The 25,839-nt window shown below is 36.4% G+C and overlaps 1 long non-coding RNA gene across 1 annotated transcript; it reads right to left on the bottom strand.

Annotated features, from left to right (window-relative positions):
• Positions 1-526: 526 nt before the first annotated feature.
• Positions 527-19,869, bottom strand: LOC126822159 (uncharacterized). Its single transcript, XR_007680691.2, has 6 exons — positions 19,734-19,869; positions 18,606-18,784; positions 17,050-17,229; positions 2,070-2,285; positions 1,404-1,547; positions 527-790 (listed from the first exon to the last, which is right to left on the bottom strand). It is a non-coding gene; the product is annotated as an uncharacterized LOC126822159 (long non-coding RNA).
• Positions 19,870-25,839: the final 5,970 nt, after the last annotated feature.

Here is a 25,839-nt window from a genome sequence, read left to right on the forward strand (position 1 = left end):
AAACGTTTATTTTTTAACAAATCATTACTATATGGATGTTTTCCATATAGGGTCGACACAAACCAGGACCAAACATATGCAGAGGCGTAGCCGTGAAATATATAAAAAAAATTTGTGGGGGGAGGGGGGTGTCCCCAAATGAAATTATATAAAATGTTGACAGCCTGTAACGCCGGAGGCGCGGGGGAGCCCACCCCCCATAATTTTTTTTAAAAGTTTCAGTCTTCTGTAAACACTGTTTTGGCATATATTACGGGGTTACCAACTACATTAACTAGCTATGGCACTTGTGACTAGAATATGACATGGATAATGACTACATGACAGACCGTGAGCAATGGGTTCAACTTAATGTGTGTACGTTTTCTAATGTTACTTAAAATCGGGCGTACCCCAGAGTTCAGCCCTTGGGCCGTTCTTATTCATTGCTTAAAATCCCCAAGAAATAAAACAATATAATAAGTTTATTGACGATATACAGGTATATATAAAAAAATATATCCCACATCTAAAATGGGTAAAAAAAAATTAAAATAAATCGAAGAATATTTAAATGGATAAATACACAGAATTCAATTAACCCATTGTTGTATTCAAATCAGTTAACCCCAGAACACGTCAGCAGGTCGTCCTTTAGTACCAAGATCGGTAACTCTAAATACTGATCCGGCCTGATCATCAGTAATATTCATATGACCGGATGTGACGTATAGCTCATCAAAGTTCTTGCCACCCCAACAACAGGAAGTGATTTGGCTTGTGGGAAAATTAATTCTGGAAATCTCTTGACCTGTAAATAAAATGTATGGTAACATTTCACAGTTTGGTTGAAATAAAAAAAAAATAATGAATGGATGAAATGGCGATTAACGGCCTACTTTTCTGCGCCTACTGGGCTAATGAAGACGGGTATACGGCCCCTACAGGGTAATTTTGCCCAGACAACAAACTCTACGCTCACATCAACGTGTATACGGTACCTCAGTTTTTCGTTCCAACTGAACACCTAAACATATTATAAACGATATAGTAAACACTTTATGTAAATATGAAGAACATTCGATTCAGAATTGTTTTCGATTTCCGATCAAACAGCACCAAAACATCTGGAAATCTACTGAATCTTGTCTGAAAATGATGAAGTTTTACTGCATGCGTTGCATGTCGCCAACCCACAGATAACCCGCGAATCGTGCCACAGATTGGACCATATGTTAGTCCCGAAATGACCTAGTTAGTGTCCAGTGGACGTTAAACTCTCCCCCCCCCCCCCGCCACGCGCGCTCTCTCTCTCTCTCTCTTTGTTTAGTTTAGGATACTGTGGATTATAACTATTGCCACCAGTGTCGACGCTAGACAAAAAACTAGTTCATATGTTTGTATCTAAGAAAATAAAAGCTTACCAGTTTCTGGATCATAACGTACTATGCAGCTTCCATCAATACATGCACACCATATTTTGTCATCTACATCCGACGTCATTCCATCGGGGTAGCCCAAAGTCTTAATGGTGTCTTCAGGGAATTTTATCAAAACTTGTTTGTTTGCTACAAAAATAATACATATACACAATCTTTATTGAACCTGGGCAGGGAGTGGGGTGACCTAATGTCTAAGGCGTGCGCTTTAGGTCATAATGTCTGTCTTGAATGGCGTGGTTTCGAGTCCCACCTTGTAGGTGACAAGGAATAGGGTCGCTTGTCTAAGTTCATGGGTTTTCTACGGGGCCTCCAGTTTTTCCCAGTGCCAAAGACTATTGTGAAGATGGACATACGCCTTACAGGGTTCTAATAGGGAGATGTTACCCGGACAGCCGACGTTAACGAAATTCAGCTGACAAGAGTCTCAGATTTTTCTTCCACCCAAACGACATGTTGCTGTTCTTGCACTACTGACATGGGACCCTCCCGGCCAATAAACAGAAGGATCGCGAGTCAGTATTTTACTCACTGAGTCACCGCGGTTCCCATTAAAAGATCAAGGTAATGCTTGTGACTGTGTCAGACGTTATGCATTAAAAGATGTCAATGTGAAAAGAATTGAATTTCTGTTCATATCGGAATGCTTACTCAGGTTGCCAGTTTCAAGATCGAAATCGAAACTCCAGATTTCTCGTGGCTTGGTATCAACATAAAACATCTTTGTATTATTGTGTGTCCAAGCTAAACCATTTGATATTGTTATCTTATCTAGATGACGATTCACCTTCAAATCTTTTTCTAGGGTGTAAAGCGAGGCGTCTGCAATTTCCGGTAAGACAGGTTCTTTCATGTATCCCATCGTACCTGCAATAACGAAAGTAAAATAACGACTTTTAGTCGAGTTCCTGTGGAGATTTATCTTGTAAAACAATAACTGTACTGGAGGATATCGAAGCTAGGAACAGTGGATAGTTAAATGTTTATTAGAACGTTACTTCCAACTTGTGTACCTCAAAATGTTCAAGGTCAGGTCCATATCCATTAGGCCTAGATTTCAACAGCATCTTCATCATGCGGATACAGAGCTTTCAGTTTTAGAAAATCCTTTAGTAGTTTGTTCTCATTATTAAGAAAAATAAAGAAAACTATGTTCCAGTGCTTGAAACAATATAATAATTATATAAATGCAGGAAATTACAACTTAATTGATTTAGAATCAAATCATCTCTACATAAACAAAACAAAAAAACAAAACAAAATAATAGGAAATTACGATGTTTAAATATGACACTATTAGGACAAGATTCAAAATGTACATCTCAATTATCACGGAATTGTTCTATGGGTATCATTTATGTAAATTGCTTTGGGAAGCTAGGTTATTTAAGCTATTCCTAGTTTCGGTATCCTATGAATAAAATACTGTATTACTATTTTTTTTAGAAAATAGATTATTTAAACCAAGTGTAAAATATTGATGAAAATAAAGGCTTGTGGAATAGATTTACGTTAAAATACATGCAGAACGCTGATGTAGGGCTATATTAGAATGCAGTATATTACGATTTAATTCAGAATAAACAAATAAAATGCATTTGAACCGAAACTATCCTTTAGTTTCAATTTAGACGTAAATAAAAAAGACATTGAAGCCTATTCCCAGAGAATCCCCTTCAAAATTAATGATTGAAAAGTAATGTTTGTTAGATGATAATATGTGAAAGTGTGATTCTTTTCTTTTCAAACTGTGTAAGAAGGGGAGAAATTGCTAAATTGCTTCTATAGTATCAGTTGGGGAGGGGATGGGGGTGACTATATTCAAATATCTTAAAACTATTTCTTTCTTCGCAAAATATGTGAAAGTGTGATGCCTTTCTTTTCAAACTGTGTAAGAAGGGAAGAATTTATAAATATCAAAATAATTGAAGGGGAAACGTTTGGTGATTTTGTTGGGTGTCTTTTTAAATGTTTTAACATATTTATTGAAACTATCAAAACAATTTTGTTGGGGAAAGTGTTTTAATTGAAAGGAAAACTTTTTAGTTATGAAAACGAATGTCTGCGTGCATTTTATCAAATGAACGTGAAAACATAAGATGGAACCTCACGACATGGTTTCTTTTGCATTGAAGGTAAATGCATGTTTATATTTAGTGTTAGGTAAATACGAAATCGACGCGAATGGTTTCGTTTTGGATAATCTATGAAAATATATTGCCAACTTATTGACAATCTTTCAATTCCCAAGCTCTGTATGCAAAAACAACACCCATTTCATTACCTAATTAGTAAATTATATGTTAATGGTTAAATGTTGCCGGCTATAAATTGTCGATATTTTAAAATCTAATACAGTCTTCAAACTTTGCCACAATGGTTCGAATAGCAATTTTTGGTTCAAGCTACATCGATAAACTAAAGGAGTACCGCAGAGGATCGTTGAGCATGAACGATAACATATATATTCAATTTTTTGGTGAAGGAGGGATGACCGCCTCAAGAATTCCTGATCATATGTTACGATCCTTGGTACGATTTCAACCAGAAATAGTGCTCATCCATCTTGGTGGCAACGACATCGGACATAGATCAAACCCATCAGCTGTATTCCAGGACCTAAATACATTAGCCCAAACACTAATTAGCAGTTGTGGCAGCAAAGTGATATTTATTGAAATACCGACCAGAAGCAATTTCAAGTACAACCCTTTGTTGACAAGAGAAAACTTCGACATCCAACGAATAGGAATCCATAGAAGAATTAAGCTCAGCTACGAATCAGCGAATTTCATACACTTAAAAGATATTAAACTTCCGAAACATTACAAAAACGACAAAGTTCATTTAAAGGCTCAATACCACTCTTGTAACTGAATAATATGTCCCAATCTTTATTCTGGTCAACAAATTGTACTATTTTACAATATTTCAATTAATTAATGATACAAATTTCATCTTAACACACCTAATTTAAAAAAATATGGAAAAATTCAACTAAATGATTTGAAAAGCCTGAAGTAAAGCTTTTCAAATGGACAAGTAAAATAGAATTTAATGGATAATGTACCCAACAGGTAGGACACTAACACATCTAGTACTTAAAATAAGGCTATTTTCTATTTTCTGGAGCTGTCAAGCCAGCAAGAGAGTTATTGTCCCTTTAAATACCGACGGTATGAAAAAGTTCTCATGCAACATGACATGATAATGCAGCAGTGATTAGCTTGCTATGAACGTTCATATTCTAAACTTTCATAGTCATTTTTGTAATTTGTATGCTTGATAACGACCAGCGAATTATTGTCGAAACGTCGTGTGTATATAATATAGTGATTGTTATCCATAGAACTGTGTTTTGTTATATTCTATTCAATCGCTAAATGCCATTCAAGGATTATTTCATAGTCTTATATATGTATTCATTATTCATAACATACAAACAAGGTTAATTGCTCATATTCCTATTCCTAACTAATCTCACTTATTCAAAGTTCGCCTATCTTAGTCTAATTTGTTGGAAAATGGGAAACTGTATAAAACAAAAATAGCAAGTATTACATATTGCTCTCCTGCGTTTAGAGGTAAACTTTATTTTGTTGTAATATTCGAACTTTGTTTTTTTATAAAATGTAATTGAACTGCTTGGCACTAACTAAAAATAAAGATTATAAAGAGTAAATAAAGTGAAGAGCAAGTACTTTTATTATTAAAGAATATAACAGGTCTGTATTTTAATTAGATTGGGCATACACTTTATCAAGTATTCTATGAAATTGTCAAAACTACACGAGTATCAAAGTGTACAAACTCATAACTTTCTTTAAAGCAATAAAACTGGACCATAAAATTGTCCTTATCAGTTGATTAGGATAGGGTCATAAAACCTATGATCCAATCAGCGAGGGTTTTTTATCGGTGAAAAGTACATTAAGTCAAACAAATTGATAAAAACCACAAATTTTTGTTTTCTTTTTAATAAAACAAGCGTAAGATAACGCTTCGGCTCTACAATTATGTCTATATCAGTACATAAACGCCGTGGCCCTTATACAGGAATTTCTGCAATGACTAGGTGGATTGATGCCGATAATTATTGTCTTGAAAACGATGATGACGTGATATTATGTGAAACAGAATCTATCAACAACTGTGATTCTTTTAACGAAGGTACCGATTTCCTAACAGGTAAGAGTTACACTTCACATTCTATAAAACCGTCTTAGCGTGATGCAAAAAGAAGATTGTGTGTCTATTTAATAAGTATTTATATGCACACTACTCTCATAATATTCCCCAAAACTTACGAATAGATGTCTATTTACATTGATTATTTGAGATCCAAATAGATTATCTATTCTACACATAAAGGGCAAGAAAAACGGATTAGGCTATTAATGTTATAGTCGACTGGTTTATACTATAAGATCTGTACATCCCGTAAACAATATTTTACAACATATAAATAATAGGCCCCAAGACTGTTTGTATTGTAATTTATGTTGCAAATAAGCTAGCTTAGAATCAGCTTGCACCATAGCACCTCGATTTATCTGATTTTATAAAATATTAAATCCAATTAGCCAATTTATATATAAAATATTTCAATTGAATATCATACCTTAATATTTGCAAATAACAAAAGAATTCATACTAATTTTTATTTATCCGTTCACCAGGAAGTATATAATATGTATGAATATAATGTAGTAAATTTGTATCAAATTTTATATAAATTATTTAGGCCCCCTATACTGATTTCGGTTGATTAATGGAAGCTATAGCCACGTTGACTTTGAAATAAGGTGGCCCTATTTTTCAAAAGGCGAAATTTTAAAGAAATGATCTAAAACTATCTTTTAGGTAGATATATATAACTATGGATCTCTGTTGGTGTTTACTAGCCTATATGTTCACGAATAATATTGATCAACACTCAGCTGTCAAAGCAATTTGTAAATAATGGTTAAAAGTCAAAGAGGCAACCCTCTGTGCTAAAAATAGAACAACTATGGCGGCGCCCATGGCGTGTACTCACAACACAGGAAATGTCACAGTTATCGAGACATTAATAATACACAGGAGAGTTGTTAGATCTGAAAGAAATAAATAAAGAAGTGTTTGATTCTCAACCGATTGCCGACACACTTTCATTCTCGACTGTCTGCCTGTATTTATTCATTGACAAAATGTGAGTGCCTGAGTAATAATGTATCCATTAAGTAGGCCTAAATGTCATCATGTATTCGTGACGTTAGTCAAGCTTGATTATGTGGTCTTACAGGCCTTATTTTGTCTCTATGTCCTATAATACGGTATCGGGAGGCTGATCACATTGTTTTTACCGCAGGTCTGTTATAAATAGCTTTTTTTGTTTCAGAAGATGTTAATATTGATGAATTATGTTCTTCAAGTATTAGTAATGAACAAATAACGTCTGATGAAGATGATAGTGGACTGTACACTGATGATGAATATGACTCTTGTATCTGAAAATGAAAATACACAGGGTAAAATCAAAATCAAACTGCACAAGTAACATGCTTTCACCAAAACAGAAAAGGTTTCTGGGAAGGTATACAGTATCTGAAGACATAATTAAAATATACAAGAAAACCAGACGAGGTTGTGCATCTGGAACGAAGAAACGTCACAAAATAAATAAGACAAAATTGTCAGACAAAAGTGAATCAAAAAAACAAACCCTTCCATTTAAATCCAAACCTTTCTCAATTGCCCTTTGGAAAACGCAATCTTCCCGAAATAAAACAACAGAAATCTTTGATCTGTTAATTGATTTCATTCACGATATTTTTGGACTGGGTTCTGACTCCATCAGATTCTACTATTATCAATAACGTAAGTGTGGAAGACAGGCAAATATCTGATCACTACCACATTGCTGTTGATCTTAAAGGAGCTAAATCGCTAACATTTGGGACCTATAAATTGACAAAAGTGGGTCGCAACGCATATAATACTGTAATATGAATGTATATAAACTGATTTACATTCAATGGTTTCCGTTTTTACTCCAATTTCAAATCAGTTATGTTCGGTGAAATAAGCCAGCAGTCTCAATTGAGTGCAAATTTCTAGCGTCTGGTTATTCCAGTCTACATACGCCGTTTGATTTGGTGCAATGTGTCTAGCCTCGTCCCTCGAGTCTCTTGTTACAACTGGGGCTGAAGCGCATTATGGTACACGATTCGTGTACCAATGGTAAATTGTTTATTTTGTCTTACATATTGGATATCAAAAGCCCATCTGACAAATAAATCGTGTTTTCAATGTTGAAGATTTTGGATGATATTGAGTTAGAGACTTAGCTACTTTAATCTGTCTAAACCTCGTAATGCCAGAAAAACTGTAATATGTAGAAACCTTAAAGCCATTGACTGGGATGTCTTCAGAATAGACTTATCAGATTTTCAACTTGAACTTATTCAAACCAACGATGTAAACACTAAAGTTGACCTTTACAACAAAACTCTTACTGACCTTCTTGATAAGCATGCCCCGGCCGTAACTAAATCTGTAATAATACGCAACTCTTCGCCATGGTATAACGAGGAAGTCAATCAGTCAAAACATCTTTATCGAAGTGCTGAAAGACGATGGCGTAAGAATAAAACTGAAGTACACCGACAAATATATTGTCAGGCAAAATGCCGCACACATAAAGTGATTAAGAAAGCCAAACGACAATATTGTCACTCGTACTTAAATGAATACAGGAAGGACCCTCGCAAGACTCATAGATTCTTTAAATCTCTCTTAGGTACCAAATCTGAAGCCAAATTGCCCAATATAGAAAACCTTCCTCTTCTAGCTGAGAAATTTAATAATGTTTTCTTTGACAAAATTGAAAAGATTCGCAATGGATTAATCGCAAGCAATATTTCACCCTACGATGGTACTTCTGATATCTTCAATGGACAACAATTATTAAACTTTACGCCTTTCAGTGAGAACGATATCCATGATCTTGTTAAATCATCTAAATCCACAACCTGCCTGTCTGATCCTATACCTACTTAAATTGTGTTCAAACTCCTAGACCAGCTCATTCCATTTTTTACTTTATTGGTTAATACCAGTTTAGCGACAGGTGTGTATCCAGATAACTTCAAATTAGCCGTGGTTCGCCCACTTCTCAAGAAAGACAATTTAGATGAAAACGAACTGAAAAACTATCGTCCGGTCTCAAATCTTTCATTTCTGTCAAGGTCCTGGAAAAGGCTGTCAATGCTCGGCTTGAAGATCATCTTGATGCAAATTCCCTTTTAGATGACTACCAATCTGCTTACCGTCAAAATCACAGCAATGAATCTGCCTTGTTACGAGTCGTAAATGATCTTCGATGTGCTATGGATAGTGGTAACCTTGTGTCACTAGTGATGTTGGACCTATCCGCAGCCTTCGATACGATTGATCACCAAAGGCTACTAGAAAATTTATCAACAATATGTGGTATCACAGGCTCGCCCCTGGCGTGGTTTAATTCATATCTTGAAGGCCGCACACAGTCTGTACAAATTGGCAACGTGTTGTCAGATAGGATCCAATGCCTTTATAAGTACAATGTCTTGTACTAAGGAGATAAAATCGTGGATGATGTCAAACATACTAAAACTACATGACGACAAGACAGAGGTGATGATTGCTGGTACCAGGAATAAGATCCAGAAAATTGGTTCGCCAACAGTGAACATTGATGATTCCGTCATAAAAGTAAAAGATAGTGTGAAAAATCTTGGGTGTCTTTCTGGATTCACATCTGACAATGGAAGAACATGTCAATTACTTATGTAAGATAAGCTATTTTCACCTACGAACCATTGACAAAATCAGACATCTATTAACGAAGGATTCGACTCATACATTGGTTCGGTCGCTAGTATTCTCCAGGTTGGACTACTGCAACAGTCTTCTGAGTGGACTAAATCAAACCTGGCTCAAAAAACTGCAAGTAATACAAAATACAGCAGCCAGGATAATTCACCGCTGTTCAAAACGAACGCATACTGCACCCCTTCTGAAAGACCTGCATTGGCTGCCTATTCACTTACGAATCAACTACAAGATTCTATGTTGTGTATATAGATGTCTAAACGGTTCCAGTCCAAAATATTTATCCGAACTTATACAGGTGCACAATTATCAACAAACGAAACCTACGATCCCAAGACCCCAAAATGCTTGTAGTTCCTAAATATAACCTTCCAACATTCGGATACAAATCATGCAAACTCAGTGATCCTAATCTCTGGAATCCCCTGCCACTGAGTGTTAAATCTGCTCCTTCAATGGAATCGTTTAAAATTAGATTAAAAACGTATCCATTTCAACGTGAATATGACCATTAATGACCAAGACAGTTGAATAGTAAATTATTGACAGTGTACATATGTTAGCGCTTTGAGCATGCATTTATGGATGGATATATGCGCTTCATAAATATACATTATTATTAGGTAGATATGATATAATCTGTGAACTTTCTCTTTGCTCTGGTTTAGCTGTAAATGCTGACTTTGCACATACAACCATGACATTCAATATAATACAATAGAAAATAGGATAATTGAGGCAGAAAAAAATGTTTTACATGCTTAGTCTGTGACAATATCATTATATGCAGTACACTAGAACTAGTTAAATCTTATAGAACTGTCTACTTCTTTTCCTTCAATTTGTTCAATTGTGGGGGATATGATCTTCGTACTCATTTTATATACCACTTTATTTGACAAAATCACAAAGTTATTACAGTTTGGTTTTAATTTTGTATATCATACAATGGAAAAATGACACGTGGATAATGCTTTAAGCACTACGACTTGCATATCTTGGAAACAGTAACTGTATAATCAGCTTAACATTATGGTTCAAAATATATTGTTCAAAAACATTTAAAAATTTGTTTTACAGATGCTTCTTCAACTTTTGGAGACAAAAGGCCAATATATCAAGGGGCCCGTTTATCCCTGAGTATCGGCATTCTGTTGGTCATAACATTTATTACAAGACATGGTATGAGTGGAGAGGCATTAAAAGATCTATTGGTACTAATTGAGTTACACTGTATTGCTCCGAACATTTTTAGGACAAGTGTAAAAAATTTTAAAGACTTTTTTCAAGAAATGAAATCTCCAGTTCAAAACCACTATCTTTGCTCCAACTGTCAAAGATATAGGATACTTTTTAGTAATAACTTTGATAAATAAACTAAGGCTTTGAATGAAAATTACCTTTAAACTGGCAAGCGAAAAAATATGGTCGTTTGGATGGGACAAAAATCAAGGTCCTTTGTATGCATTGACATTCGCGTCAAAGATCAGTTTGAATTCGATATAAGAGTAGGCTGTAGTGTCGCTGCTCGGGCAAAATTTCCCCCATAGCGCACTTTATGTCATATCTTTGTCTTCTTTAGTCCAGTTGGAAGACAACAGTAGGATGTTAAACCCTATTTCATTTCCTTGTGTCAGATTAATGTTTTCAGGGAATCTAGTATTTTTCTTTTTTCAGGGAATCCAGTATTTTTCTAGTAAGATTGAGTACGTTAACTTTCCGTGTATAACAATTGATGTGCCACACTTTTATTTTAAAATTACTATCCTGTAAATCATTAGAATGTTTTCGACCCTCGTTTTACATGACAAGGAGTAGGCTCGACGACATAATCGCATGTGCTTCCTCTGGGTCCTCTCACTGGTAAAGACCCCTATGCACAAGCGAATTATTGAAATAAAATTGTACCAAAATGACCTGGTTTATGTTGAGCGGAGGTTAAACCACATTTCTCTCTCTCTTTCAGGAGCTGACATTCTTAACTTACACAACAACTGGACAGAAAGAGAATGATGATGCCATTGAAGACATAGTTGATGGAGATTTGTATAAAAGTGTCTTTGAAAACGGTCATTTCATTGGTTCTCAAGATAGTATTAAGCAAAGCGAAGTTCACATTTCATTTCAAATGAACACAGATCGTGTTCAACTATTCAACTCCTCCAAATTCAGCATTTGGCCGATATCTCTTACAATCAATGAACTGTCTCCAAAACAGTCTTCTAGGCGCATTGCTTATTACTTAAATTTTGTTTGGTGGTTGGTGTTTGTTATATTTACAAATTTAAATATAAAGTTATGAAAGAAAAATGGTCATTTTGGAATCTAATAAATAATCTAGCTGCACTGATATACCATGGAAAAGTCTTGGTGATAATGTTTCAAGTTTAATAACTATCAATTTCATATTGCATGTAGGTATACACGGGAAAACAGACTTTTCATCAGACTTTGGTTCGGAAACTCAAAGCCTGTAATGGATAATTTCTTAAAACCAATAGTTGAAGAAATGCAAAAGCTTTACAAACCAGGTAAGATTTGAGGTAAATGTACCTACTTCCATTGAGTATTTTAAATGAATTTTCACATATGGAACAGTAATATATAGACATATACAGACAATTGGTTTTTGAAAGAGATAGCATGCGATGTTTGCTTTCAATTATATACATTGACATATGCATAGTATTTATACAGAGAATATTGAATCTATGTTTGTTCCAGTGTTATTGATGTTATCGTTAAATTTGTTATCGTTTTGGGGGCACAAGGTTTAACCATATCGTGTACTCTGCAAGATAAGCACAGTATAAGTACTATTTTGGATGAAATTAGAGAAAATATCTGTTGTCAAATATCAATGTGTACTGAACTTTTATACATTTTCTTTCAGGCTGTGAAATTATTTTCAAAAACGGGGATGTTAAAACGCTTAGAGCAGTTATTTTAAGTGCTGTGTGTGATGCTCCTGCCAGATGTGCTCTACAAAATTTTGTTCAGTCAATGGATTCTTTGGTTGTGGAACTTGTTATGAGAATGGTCAGTCTGCTAAATCAGGTAATGGTGGTACTATGACATATCCATACAACTTGGATGACCAATATAAACACAGAGGCTTTAATGAAGAAAGAACACACAGTGAGACAGTAGAGATAGTAAAACAGGTAGTAGAGTCAAACACCCCATAAAAGGTGTAAAGGGAATAAGTATGTTACATTTGTTACCAGTTTGATATAATTAGGGGAGTTACAATTGATTATATGCATTGCGTTGTATTAGGTGTAATGAAGTCGTTATTAAATTTGTGGTTGCAAATAAGTCATAGGCAGGAAGAATATTTTATTGGAGATAGCCTAGTCATTTTAAATCAAGGAATTTTAGGTATGACACCCCCTTACTTCATAACTTGGTCACCAAGAGGTTTTTCGAATATTGCTTATTGGAAGGCATCAGAATATAGAACCTATTTGCTATATTACTCAGTGTCTTGTCTCATTGGTATTTTACCTGCAAATTTTTTATGAATTTTTTCTGTCTAAATAAAACTATGTTCATACTGCTTCAAAAATCAATTACTAGATCATGTTTGGCTACAGCACAGGATTTGATCAGTATTATCAAATTGTCATGCACTCTTGCATTCCCACAAAAGTAAAAGATTTAGGGCCGCTATGGGCACACTCTTGTTTTTTTTCTACGAGGACTTGAATGGGGATTTGAGAAAAACTATTTCATGGCACACAACAAGTTGCTTTACAAATTTCAAAACAGATTGTGATGCATCAGCAGTTGCCATTTTTAGCTAATGATTTGGAACTGGATTCTCCAGGACACATATTTTATTTGAGCTTGAAACGCAGATATGCTTCAAGGAATAAATATTCCATTTCATATATATATGCTTCAGGTACATTTAAAGGACAATATTGGTGCCAGTCATTATAGCATATGTGATAGAACTGGTTAAACACGTTCCAGATATTATTTTATCACAGGGATCATTGCTACGATAGATGCGTAATCAATGTTTCAACAATCGGAAGTGACGAACGTAAAAGGAAAACACGAGTTATCCCTTTATATAACTGACTGAAGTGACGAGTGATAACAGATACATGGGCGAATTTATGCTCACTAATAATTCTTTCGAACACCAAAAGTTGTTGTGTGGGCCTGTGGAAGGATATCTGACAATTTATAAAAAAAAATATGACTGTCACTAGATCACTAGATAGGAGAACATGAAAATTTTTTAGAAAAGGTCTGTGTATTACCATGTTTTTATAAGTGTAGAATGAATACACACACGTGAATGTACGGAATGCTTCTATTTTTCTCGTGTTATCTAATGACATTCAATTACTTTCTTGAATTGTAAGATATCCGCTTACAGTATTGTAATTAATTCTATCAGAACTCTAACAACCTTCTTTAACCCTTGTATTTTACATGTTTTAGATAAATAGAATTAACATTAGTCTGGGTGATGATTATTATCCACCACCTAATTTTTTGAAAGATCTAAATGTGGTTCTCTTTCTATCACATTTAACTGATTACTTTCAAGAACCAATTTTGATGTTGCTGTGGTCTTTACGGTTTTTCCAGACTTCATCTTCAGGTTTATTTGGCCGTAAAGACCTCCCTGACTTGTTGACAGATTCGTACACCCAAGAAGTTTGTAACTTAAAGGAGCTAAATCACTAATATTTTTGGCCTAGAAATTGGCACAAATGGGTCGCAAAACATATAATAATGTAATATGAATTTATATAAACTGTTTTACATTCAATCGTTTCCGTTTTACTGTGAATTGTCATCAGTCATGTTCGGCGAAATACGCCAGAAGTCTCAACCGAGAGACAATTTCTAGCGTCTGGTTATTCAAGTCAACAACGATAGTATATATTGCGCATGCTCTCCAAATAAGCATATGGCTTCACCGTTTGACATGACTTGTGGAATATGTCTAGCCTCATTCTTTGAGCACCTTGTTACAAATGGCACTGAAACGCATTATGGTACACGATTCGTGTACCAATGGTAAAATGTTTATTTTGTTTTAAATATTGGATATCAGAAGCCCATCTTTTCCAGGTAAGACCACAACACCAATGCTGATTTAAATTGCGAAAAAAATTTGGATGATATTGAGTTACGGACTTGGCTACTTTTAGTCAAAGAGGTCTGAACAATCAACTACAACATTGATATAATGTGAACAAAACTCTGTGTTTGGAATTCAACATTTTCATCACCCAGGAAAAGAACACTCGACAAGAATTATGCAGATAGATGTTTGAAGGGTTTTAACACATTAGATTAGCTTGCTCTATAATTGTATTCCCATTCGCCTTGTTATAGGTCTTGTGCACTTATTATCTAGTTGTGGATGACTCTTAAAATAAACTAGATTCCATTCATTGTTGTATTTACTTCAATAGTATCATAAAATGGTGACCCCAAGGACCTGTATGATGTCAAGTTTCACATGTGGCCATAGTAGTATTTGGTTAGTTTTAACTTCTTGAGAAAAAAATGAAATGAAATGGGGTTTAAGGTCTACCCTGACTAGGTCATTGAAGACGGGCATACGCTATAAGGGAATTTTTGACGAACAGCGTCGCTTTAGACTACTCAGATTCCAATTGCCAATGTGTACACAGGACCTAAGGTTTTCGTCCCATCTGAACGACTAGACCTCCAGACAAGCAAGTCAGCGTCTTACCCATTTAGCCATCGTGGCTCCCTCTTGAGAAAAAGAATGCATGATGATTGTTATTGCTATGGTTATGTGCCGTGTGGAGATTTTTTGCCTGCGCAGCTGCGTTGCCACCAAACAAACAACAATTGGAGACTTAGACTGAAAAGTTCTGAAGATTGTTCTTGTATGATATGGAAACTGCACTAACAATAAACAGCAGAAGAAATATTGTAAACGTGAATGCAATACACAGGGGAATACTACTCACAGATAAGCCATGGAATCAAGTATGGGGTTGGGGATGGCTACTTGTATGCTATATTATCGCCCTGCTTAAACTGGCGTGTGGGGGGGGGGGGTTAACGCGTGCGTGTTGCATCTTTGAGTGAAGTGTATGTGTACTAGTGAATGTCATGCGCTTGTATATATACTCCCAGAAGTGTGAATGTCATGCTGTGGAATAAGACAATCTTTTTGAAGTGTCAATGAAATGAGCACGTCGGTGGAGTGTTGTTGGAGGGGGTTCTAAAGTGAACACGTCGCTTGAAGTGTTCCTAGAATTGTGTTAAAAATGAACATTTCGATGAAGTTTTTTAACAACTTTTTTAAGTGTGTAAGAAATGAACAATTCGTTTAAAGTGTTCCTAAGAGTGTGTAAGAAATGAACACTTCAGAGGAAGTGAACACTTCATTTCGGTACGGGCAGAAAGAACATCCATTGCCGTAGACCTTACCGTGGACAAATCCTCACTCCTCATCGACGTGTCGAACGTCTACAGTTTGCCCAACAACACCAGAGTTGGCGACACAGACAATGGAGAACTGTTCTGTTCACAGATGAGAGTCGGTATTGCGTATCAACTGCAGATGGCAGGACCAGAATATGGCGTCGACGTGGCCAGAGTTATTCTGACCAATGTGTCAAGGAACGAGACTCATGGGGATGTCCAAGCATAATGGTTTGGAATGGAATCGGCCTGAACCAGAGAGTGGGTACTGTGGTGTTCCAAAATCTTGGTCCAGGGAGAAGAGGCGGCATAACAGCAGTGCGCTACATCAATCAAGCTCTCAGAACCCCGGTCATACCACATTTCGCACGTCACCGAAACAACGTTTTCGAGCATGACAACGCCTGTGTCCACACCGCCAAGGCTACTCGGACTTTCTACAGCAGAACGGTGTCAACGTTATGCACTGACAAGCCCTTAGTCCGGACTTAAACCCGATTGAAATCTTTGGGATGAAATTCAGGGGAGACTTAATAACGTCGCACCGAGACCAAACACAGCCGATGGATTGCGCCAGGCTTTTCTGAAAGTGTGGTTCCAGGTGCCAATGGCGTTCTTCAATCGTCTTGTCCACTCCATGTACAGACGCTGCACTGCTGTTATTGACACTAGCGATGGACACACCAGATACGGATGTATAGACTGTGTACAGAATCTAAATCTTCTCGTAATGCCTTGGAATTGTGATGAATTAATCACTAATGTGTCAACATACTGTTCCAAAAAAAAATTGCTTTGATCCATTTAGTAAGTCGTTTTCTAGAATGATTTGATTAAAGTGCCTCTCTGATTTTGAAATCGTACTAACGTTTTTATTTATTTTTATTTTTTTTTTTTGCTGTTTAGTATAAACATTATTTTCAATCTAAATGTAAATTTGTTTAATTTCGAAACAAAACTCTCATTTTATGGTTTATTTTTGAATTAAGTAATATATTATGATGTCACTAAAAACCTTTTACGTTCTTAAGGCATCTATAGGTCCTAATCCAGCCCTGGTGGTGGCCAATTTGTGAGTCTTTTATCTATTTGGTAAAGCCATTTCGTTCTTGGTTATTAGTTTTGACTGTTCATGCCTTTCTATTATTGGTCCAGTGAAGAATGATTCCAGTACCCGAATCTTAGTCTAGTTGTATTTTAAAGTTTGTGATGGTCGACTCCATATCATTCTACCAATCAAAACTCCTGATAGGGAAAATTTCGCGAGTACAAATTAATCATACAAACTGTTAATATGTATTAAGATAACCGTGTGATATTAACACGGAGAAATATTAACACTTACCTGCCCATAACCGCCCTAAAGCGTCACATTTTCCGTCGTTAAGATTTCCACCTTCTGGCACTTCCAATGTAGCTAATGTGGTTAGATTACCCGACAACCAATCAAGATGGGAGATATTTACACCAGTACCTACCACATAACCTCCACACTTTCTTGGTACCACTAGTGACACATGTTCACCTATATGATAATGAAAAAATAAATAATGGCGAGTTAAGCGACAAGTGGACGGTAGCATGACGTTTCGGTCCCCCGACCTTTCTGATTCTTCGGAATTACTTATGATAACTCGGTTTCGGACAAAAATAAATGATAAATAAATAATGGACTTGATAAAATTCAAATATGTAATCCCGGGTCCATACTTAGTCGTAAGCACTCAAGTGCCACGGTGTACCGCGGTGGCTCAATGAGTATGACTATCGTTAAAACCGGAACTGGGGGATCAAGGGTTTAATCCCGTTGTCGGCAAAAAACTTTGGATTTTCAAGTCGAGTTTCCCCCTGTCAGTAGGGCAGGAATAAGGTCTGGTAACGAGTTTCCCCTGGTCAGCAGTGCAGGACAAAGGGTTGCCCCTTTCAGTAGTGCAGGACAAATGGTGTGACAACGTAAAGGCCTTTAGTTGATCGGATGGGACGAAAACCCTAGTCTACCCAATACGCGTTAGCGTGCACATGAACGAATCCTTTAACCCTTGGAGGAGGCGAAAATGTCACGCCAGAAGCCACAGTTTCTCATATAGCACACTGTTTGACGCATAACTGTCATCTTAAGCCCTGTTGGTGTAGCAAAGTTGGACGCTAAACCCCATTTCATTGTCTGGGCTATCAATCTATTTAACATGGATAGCTCACTTTGAATAGGGTAACAAATCATTGATTTCTTTGAGTTTTACGCTTTGAATTCTTTTTGGGATGACAAATCAATACAACACATAAAACAAACCTAAATGATTTAATGGGGTTTATCACCACACGTTTCTAAACTAATTATGTTAACGAAGGTGGGCATATGAGCACAATAGACCATTGATTTGTATACCACAGATGGGGCGACGAAAACATGTATGAGGTTCCCATGGACATCTTGAGACACACAAAAAGGGAGTAGCATACTAGTTAATATGCGATTGTCCTCCTTACAATTCAACGTAACCAACCTCGTAAATCTATTTTCCTTCCGCCTCAAAATCATGAATATTCACCAAAGTCTGATATATTTAAACGCCTTTCTTCGATTCTGTACAAAAAAGTCAACAAAAAGTCGCCATGCTAAAGGGGGATATGGCAAGGTTATTATTAACAATATAACTTTTGAACTATGTGGGTAACGGGCGTAGGAATCAATTGTGTAATATGTCCATATGCCTTAATGTGGGAAATGTAGTTTCGGACAGCGGTGTTTCCGCATACTTTTTATCGAATTTCAACTTCTAAGATACAATTTTACAAGCACGCTAACGTCCTCGGGTTATCGTGTTATCCGAACGACTGACCACCCGAACTAATTACATTATTGTAACCTAAATTGAAACTATGTTTACCAAAAGTGCTTACCGATATGTCGCTTTTCTTCTATTTTATTAAACGTGTTATAACGATGCACATTGCCAACTCGCATATCTACGAAAAGCAAACTCTGGGTTAGCTCGTCCCAATGAGGCCCTTCTCCTAAAGTTGTTGTAGCATTCTTAATTATGGTTTCTACTTTGTACGACATCTTGCAACAGTAAATCCTGAAATTATAGAAATTAGAGTGTAATATCAGACGCAATCAAAACGAAGCTTAGTGGGGTTAACCTACTAATTTTCTACACCAACCTGCCATCCATTGCGCTATGAGGGAAATGTTGCAAGACAGCCTACTCTACATAGCTGTTCCGTTCCACCTGCCATTTGTTACTTTTATTGGGGGTTGGGTTGCCGAATGGTTAACGCGTGCGCGTTGGATAAGGCCTGTCATTGAATCAAGTGGCGTGATTTCGATTCCCCGCTTGTGTCACAGGGAGTAGGGGTGACTCTCCAACCTCGTGGGGGTTTCTTCTGATCTTCAGATTTCCTCTCACTGGCAAAGATCCCTACGCGCAAGCAAATTATTGAAATAACATTGAACCGTGCGTTAGTCCCGAAATGACCTAGTTTGTGTCTAGTGTACGTTAAACTCAATTTCGCTCTCTCCTAATTGTTAGTTTTATCGTCCCACCCAAGATTCAACCCCGGGCGACTTGAGATTGATATTGGTTATTCCAGAAACGCGGTAATAGCCAGTCGATGTTGCATGCGAAACAAGATACCACCACGATTGGGTTAATCCTTTCATAAATTCAACGTTACATTCCAAATTTTAATAACTGTAGCTTCTAAGCGTTCACTGGGGTTTTAGAAAAAGGGGACATAAGTTACCTCTAGAACGAATGGTAGCGGAAAACCGATAGGGTCCCTTCAATCTTGACACAGATGCTTTTATTCAAAATGCAATTGAGAGAGAGAGTGGGTGGAGCTTTTCCGTTTGATATTGAGTACTTACAACCATTACACAAAATAATGGATACAGATTGTGCTTACTCTTTTCAGAACTGCCGACAACACTAACTTCTCATTTCCTGACTCAACAAATTTACTTATCTAACGATTGCGTGTGGTAATTTCATTATTGTAATTCATAGATAATATTATACCACTTACCTGTTCGAATAGACAGTATATAGTGTGTTCCTTGCACAGTTATTATACTTATCTTAACATACATTGATAAAAAAAAACCAGATAGATAACACGTTGATAAACGTATATTATGCACACATCAGCAACCAGACTTTCTCTCTGTAATCGTGTGGTCCAACTTCTAAGATACAATTTTACATGCACGCCAACGTCCTCGGGTTATCGTGTTATCCGAACGACTGCCACCCGAACTAATTTCATTATTGTAACCTAAATTGAAACTATGTTTACCAAAAGTGCTTACCGATATGTCGCTTTTCCTCTATTTTATTAAACGTGTTATAACGATGCACATTGCCAACTCGTATATCTACGAAAAGCAAACTCTGGGTTAGCTCGTCCCAATGAGGCCCTTCTCCAAAAGTTGCTGTAGCATTCTTAATTATGGTTTCTACTTTGTACGACATCTTACAACAGTAAATCGTGTGGTCAAACACCTCGAGATAGCGGGATGCATATGAGTCATTTGTGGTTTAGCTAATATTAATTTTATCACAGGTTAATTCATGCATCTGCATAAAGTGTATTTTTGTGCATGCCTGTAGCGAATATTTACAACGTTCGGCTCTTATCTGCCCCACGTCAGCTCGTAAGCCCCATATCATCAAAGCAACACAATACAGAAATCGTAGATAATTGTAGACCTTGAACAGAAGTAGTAAAAGTCAGCATTTACAGAAACAATAGATGAGATCTATTAATTAATCAAGCTGCTTATCTATATTCTGTTTAAGTAGAACATACAAGGCTCATCCCTGAGCCTCAGCCGAAAATGGTATTCTTTATTTTAGAACACCCAATTTAGCTCATTTTAGGGTTTGACCCACCACAAATGGAAAAAGAAACGATTCCACAGGTTGTTTTACACCTTTTGCATGGCGATAATTTTTGGTGACTTTTTGGTGTTGACCCGCAGAAATTATGATTTAGAGGCAAAAGGATACAAGAGATAAGAGGTTGGTTACGTAAAGGGAGAGAGAGATAGATGAGTTTAATGTCCACTCGAAACAACCTAGGTCATTTTGGGACTAACACATGCTTCAATTTTGTTTCAATTACACGCTTGTGCGTAGGGATCTTTATCAGTGGGAAGAAACTGGAGGACTCGGAGAAAACCCAAGAGGTTGGGCAGTTGACCCTACTCCCTGTAACGTACAACATGGGAATCGAAACCATGCGAGTTGACTCAATGACCGACCATATGATACATCGCGCACGTGCTAACCGTTCGCCCCCCCCCCCCCCAGTGACGTTGAAATGTTGGGCAGACAATTGCTTGTTTTCTAATATGCTACTTTCCGTCAGTGTATTATAATATTTCAATGGTGAACCCCATACATGCTTTTTAGCAAGAGGTTAACACATGTTGCTCCATTTGTGGTAGAAAGCGTTCAACCCCACGAAATTTTGGGAAAGCTTAAAGCCTGTCAAAGAGACGAAATATAACATTAGAGTCAATGGAGACATTACTGGTGTCGAAAACACCAAGGTCCCGCGGCGTGTTTACTTTGGCAGTTGGAATTCAATAAAAACGGGCATACGCCATACAATTTTCTATGGGGGAAATTTCGAATTCCAACTATCAAGTGTTCTTTTAAGTATACGAATTTAAAACACGACGTATGTGACAAGCAGTAGGGTCGCCTGTCCAACCTCGTGGGTTTTGTCCGGGTCCTCCGGTTTCCTCCCACTGCTAAAGACCCCTACGCGCAAGCGAATTATTGAAATAAAATTAAACCATATGTTAGTCCCGAAATGACCTAGTTTGTGTCGAGTGGACGTTAAACCCCATCTCTCTCTCTCTCTCTCTCTCTCAAAACACGACATCGGAACATAAAGTCAAAAATGAAACGAAATGGGGTTTAACGTACGTTTTATTGTTCTGCTCAGACTGGATAATTAATAAACTCGATATGTGTATAAATAAGAGATTAATTTATTATATATATTAATTTAAAATAGAAATCTAACCAAAACTAAAATCTGAATTAATTACATAAAAACAAATTCATATAAATAAAACCTTATTTCAATTTGAAAATACAAATCTGGTCGAAAATGACAGGATTCGGTACAGTTTGCAAAATAATTGAATTTAAAAATTCATATTAAAATATTTTCTGTAATATTAATACACAAAATAACAATCAAAATTCATCAATGTTAAAACCAATAATATATCACAGTTTAAATTAGATCGAAATTTAAATTAGATCGTTGGACGTAAGAGAAATTAGTCGACGAAAATCGACAATCCATCAATAATTTGAAATTAAGGTTAAACAAGATACCGAGATATGCAAAGTAAGAATTAAATAATATGATTACACATTGCCTGATCAGCAATGAAAATTCGCGAGACCGTAAAACAAACACAGTACAGAATCATGACATGATTTGGCCAATCGTAATTTAGTTACCCAACATGCACACAACTAAATGTATGCATACTAAGATATAAAACAAGAAACAAACAGAATCTACGTGTATATTGAAATATGACCTTACATGTATTGTGTATATGTGACATATAGAATCTACATGTAATGTGCATAAGTGATATATCTGGCATATATAATCCATATGTGATGTTCACATTGAAATATGAAACATGCAATGTGTTTATTAGAATATACAGCGCATAATCTACTTGTAATGTGCATATTCAATTATAAAGCATATTGAATCTACATGTAATGTGCATATCAGAATATAAAACATAGAATGGGTGATCGGCGGTAAAGCTGGGTGGTAACATCTTTGTGGGGATGCCTACTGCTCCAGCAGCTGCCACCTCACTCCCCTCTTCGTTTACGACAATGAATGTCTTGTGGAAAACATCGGAAACAAAGAGGTTTCTGGTGCCATCGTTCTTTGATAATTCCGCCTTTCCTGCAATAATAGCTTCTTCGATCCCCACCGAAGTCAGACTGTCTACCAACGTCATAGATGACTCAATGCTAAACCGTGGTATACGAATCTCAACTTCATCAACTGACATTTCCGCCTGGAGTTTAGATAAAGCTGCTGAATCGAGCTTTGCGGTCGAAATTCATATCACTAACAATTCGATGAAGACGAAATGTTGTTATATGAGATTGTGAAAGGATATCTGACAATTTATACAATAGATTTAAGTGTCACGAGACAAGAAAAAGCGAGAAAAATAGAAAAGGCCATTATGTGATAATGGCTGACAACAACATTGTACTTGAACTTTAATATGAAGAATAACATTTTGTAAATTTTGGTATAATTGCATGTCATGTATAGCAAATGTGCATTATTTATACGATCTATAACGTGTATTGTTATTCATCATACGTTAATCAGATTATTATAGGTACTTTCGTAAATGTATAAAAACATGTTTTGATGTTCCGGCGGATGGTTGTATTCAAACTCGCTTGAAGACAGTTACTATTAGAGACGGCCATTGTAAGTAGGGCCGATCTGTCTCTGTAACAGAGAAATGAATGAAATGAAATGGGGTTAAAAGTCCTACTGTTCTGCTCCTATGCTGGGCTAATGAAGACGGGCATACGCCACACAGTGTGCTATGAGAGAAATTTTGCCCGGGCAGCGCCACTATCGACTACTCTTATAGCGTCTCTTCAGGCATTTATTATTATTAGGCATTTATTAGTACTATATATAATCATTCTACAAGAAAAAAAATGGAATGTTTAGATTAGTACTTAAAGATTTGTAGTTAAGGTTCAAGGTGTATCTGGGGATCACGTGGCTAAGTGGGTAAGACCCTGGTTTAATCTCACTGTGCCCCCCGATCAATTGGTGTTATATAGGGTAGTGGTGTGAAAATTTAAGTAAACAAAGGATTATAGACTGTATCCTTATTAGTACTGTTCACCTAGATAAAATGTAATTATTTAAATGATTAAAATATATAAGTTAATTTCACGTGTCATCGGTTAACGAGTATCTTAAATATTATTCACCTACCTTTCAATCAGACAGTACTCATAAATCAATCAAATATATGATTAGAAACTCACTATCATTATATAAGGATAGTTGTCACCCCCAATTACATTATATCTTTTAAAATGGCTCAAGTTCGCATACGGTTTATTCCTAATTCTCAAAGAGGTCAAAATTTAGTTAATTTGGGGTATAAGTACAGAGTAAAAAATACGAAACCCAATAGCACCCATTGGCGATGTTGCAAAACGACTTGTCCCGCAACGATCAACACATCAAATGTTATGGTAAGAAGCTACGGTCAGAACCACAACCATCCATCCGAGAAGAATGCTGTTAAAGTACAAGAGTTTATTACCTCAATGAACGCCACACTTGAACATACTTGTCAGCCAATTCCGTCCATTTATAACGAATGTTTATCTGGTAAGTTTACTCTTTTTAACGTAACAAATAATTATGTAACATTATTATATTAATATTTATTATTGCATGTTTTATCTAAATCATTCTTTTTACTTTTATGCCTGTTATTAACTATGTTCATTTATGGAGATTTCATTTTTATCATTCGAATTTATTTTATATTTGTTGGTTTTTATTTTCCAGATTTCCGACGCGATGCTGAAGATATAATCAAACATGTTCCGACATACTATAGCCTACATGCATCGTTGTACAGAGCCAGATCCAAAAATCTACCCCGACTCCCAAGTCAGCGCTCAGATATTGAACTGCCACATGCCTACAGCCATACTTCCAGAGGTGACAGGTTTCTTCTGCACCAAGATGACAACATGCTGATTTTTTCAACAACAGACAATTTGAGATATTTATCTCTTGCCGAAACGTATTTTTGTGACGGAACTTTCGAAATGTGCCCGAAACTATTTTTTCAATTGTACACGATTCACGCCTTTATCGACAATAAAATGTTTCCTTTGGTTTATGCGTTACTACCAGACAAGAAGCAGGCCACATACAGATCTTTTTTTCAAGTTTTAAAGCAAAACGCAGCAGAGAGAAATATTTATTTATCACCTGTGACCATCTTTACAGATTTTGAAATAGCAGCACAAAACGCAGCTATTGAAATATTCCAGTGCGAGCTGAAAGGTTGCCTGTTTCATTTTCGCCAAGCAATTTGGCGAAACACACATAAATTTGGACTACAGAGAGCTTTCGCAGACAGTCCAGCTGTAAATTTACTTGTGTGTCGGGCTTCCGCCCTCCCATTTGTGAGATTATGTGATATAGACAACGTTTGGTTGAATGCCTTAGAAGAAGCTGATTTGGAGGATGACAACATTTTAAAGTTTGCAGATTATGTTACTGAACAATGGGTAGAAAGCGATGGAAGGGCTATTTGGAATCACTTCAACACAGATGGTTCACGGACAACTAATCACGTTGAGGGATGGCACAGTAAAATGAAGAAGACCGGAACAAGCCATCCAAATATATTTAAATTTATAAACATTGTGTTGAAAGAGAGCAGAATTTTACTGAAAATACAATAGTTCAATTGGACAACGGGGGTGATTGCCCCCTAAAAGGCGAATATATAAAAGAGTAGAAGATTCTATTAATGATCTAAAAATCGAACTGTTAAATGGAGTAAAAAGTGCAATTGAATATACTGACGCCATATCACATTTAGTAGGGTTATGATTTATGTTTGATACATGTATTTGTTGTTGAAATTTATTGCGAATAAAGTTGTTAATTAGTTTAAACCATTGTATTCGATAATCCCCTTGATTAATCCCCCCATGAGAACAATAGCAGGGGGCACAGTGAGATGTCCCCAAGACCCTATCTCGCTAGCCTGGAGGTCAGGTGTTCGATCCATGCTTTGGCCGAGAAAGTTCATCCAGATTTTCCGGCGTGGTTCCCCCTTGTCAGTGAGACGAATGAGACGAAAAACCGAAGGCCCGTATATACATTGGAATGTACGTTAAAGATCCCTTGGCAGTTGGAATTCGATATAAAAGTAGGCGATAGTGCCGTTGCCCGGGCAAAATTTTCCTCAAAGCACAATGTATAGCCCAGTTTATGAGCAGAACAGTAGGACGTTAAACCACATTTCATTTCAAGGTGTTTCTATCAATTGATTCATTTTTGT

Source organism: Patella vulgata, chromosome 5 (genome assembly GCF_932274485.2).
Source record: "Patella vulgata chromosome 5, xgPatVulg1.2, whole genome shotgun sequence".
NCBI classification, from domain to species: Eukaryota; Metazoa; Mollusca; class Gastropoda; family Patellidae; genus Patella; species Patella vulgata.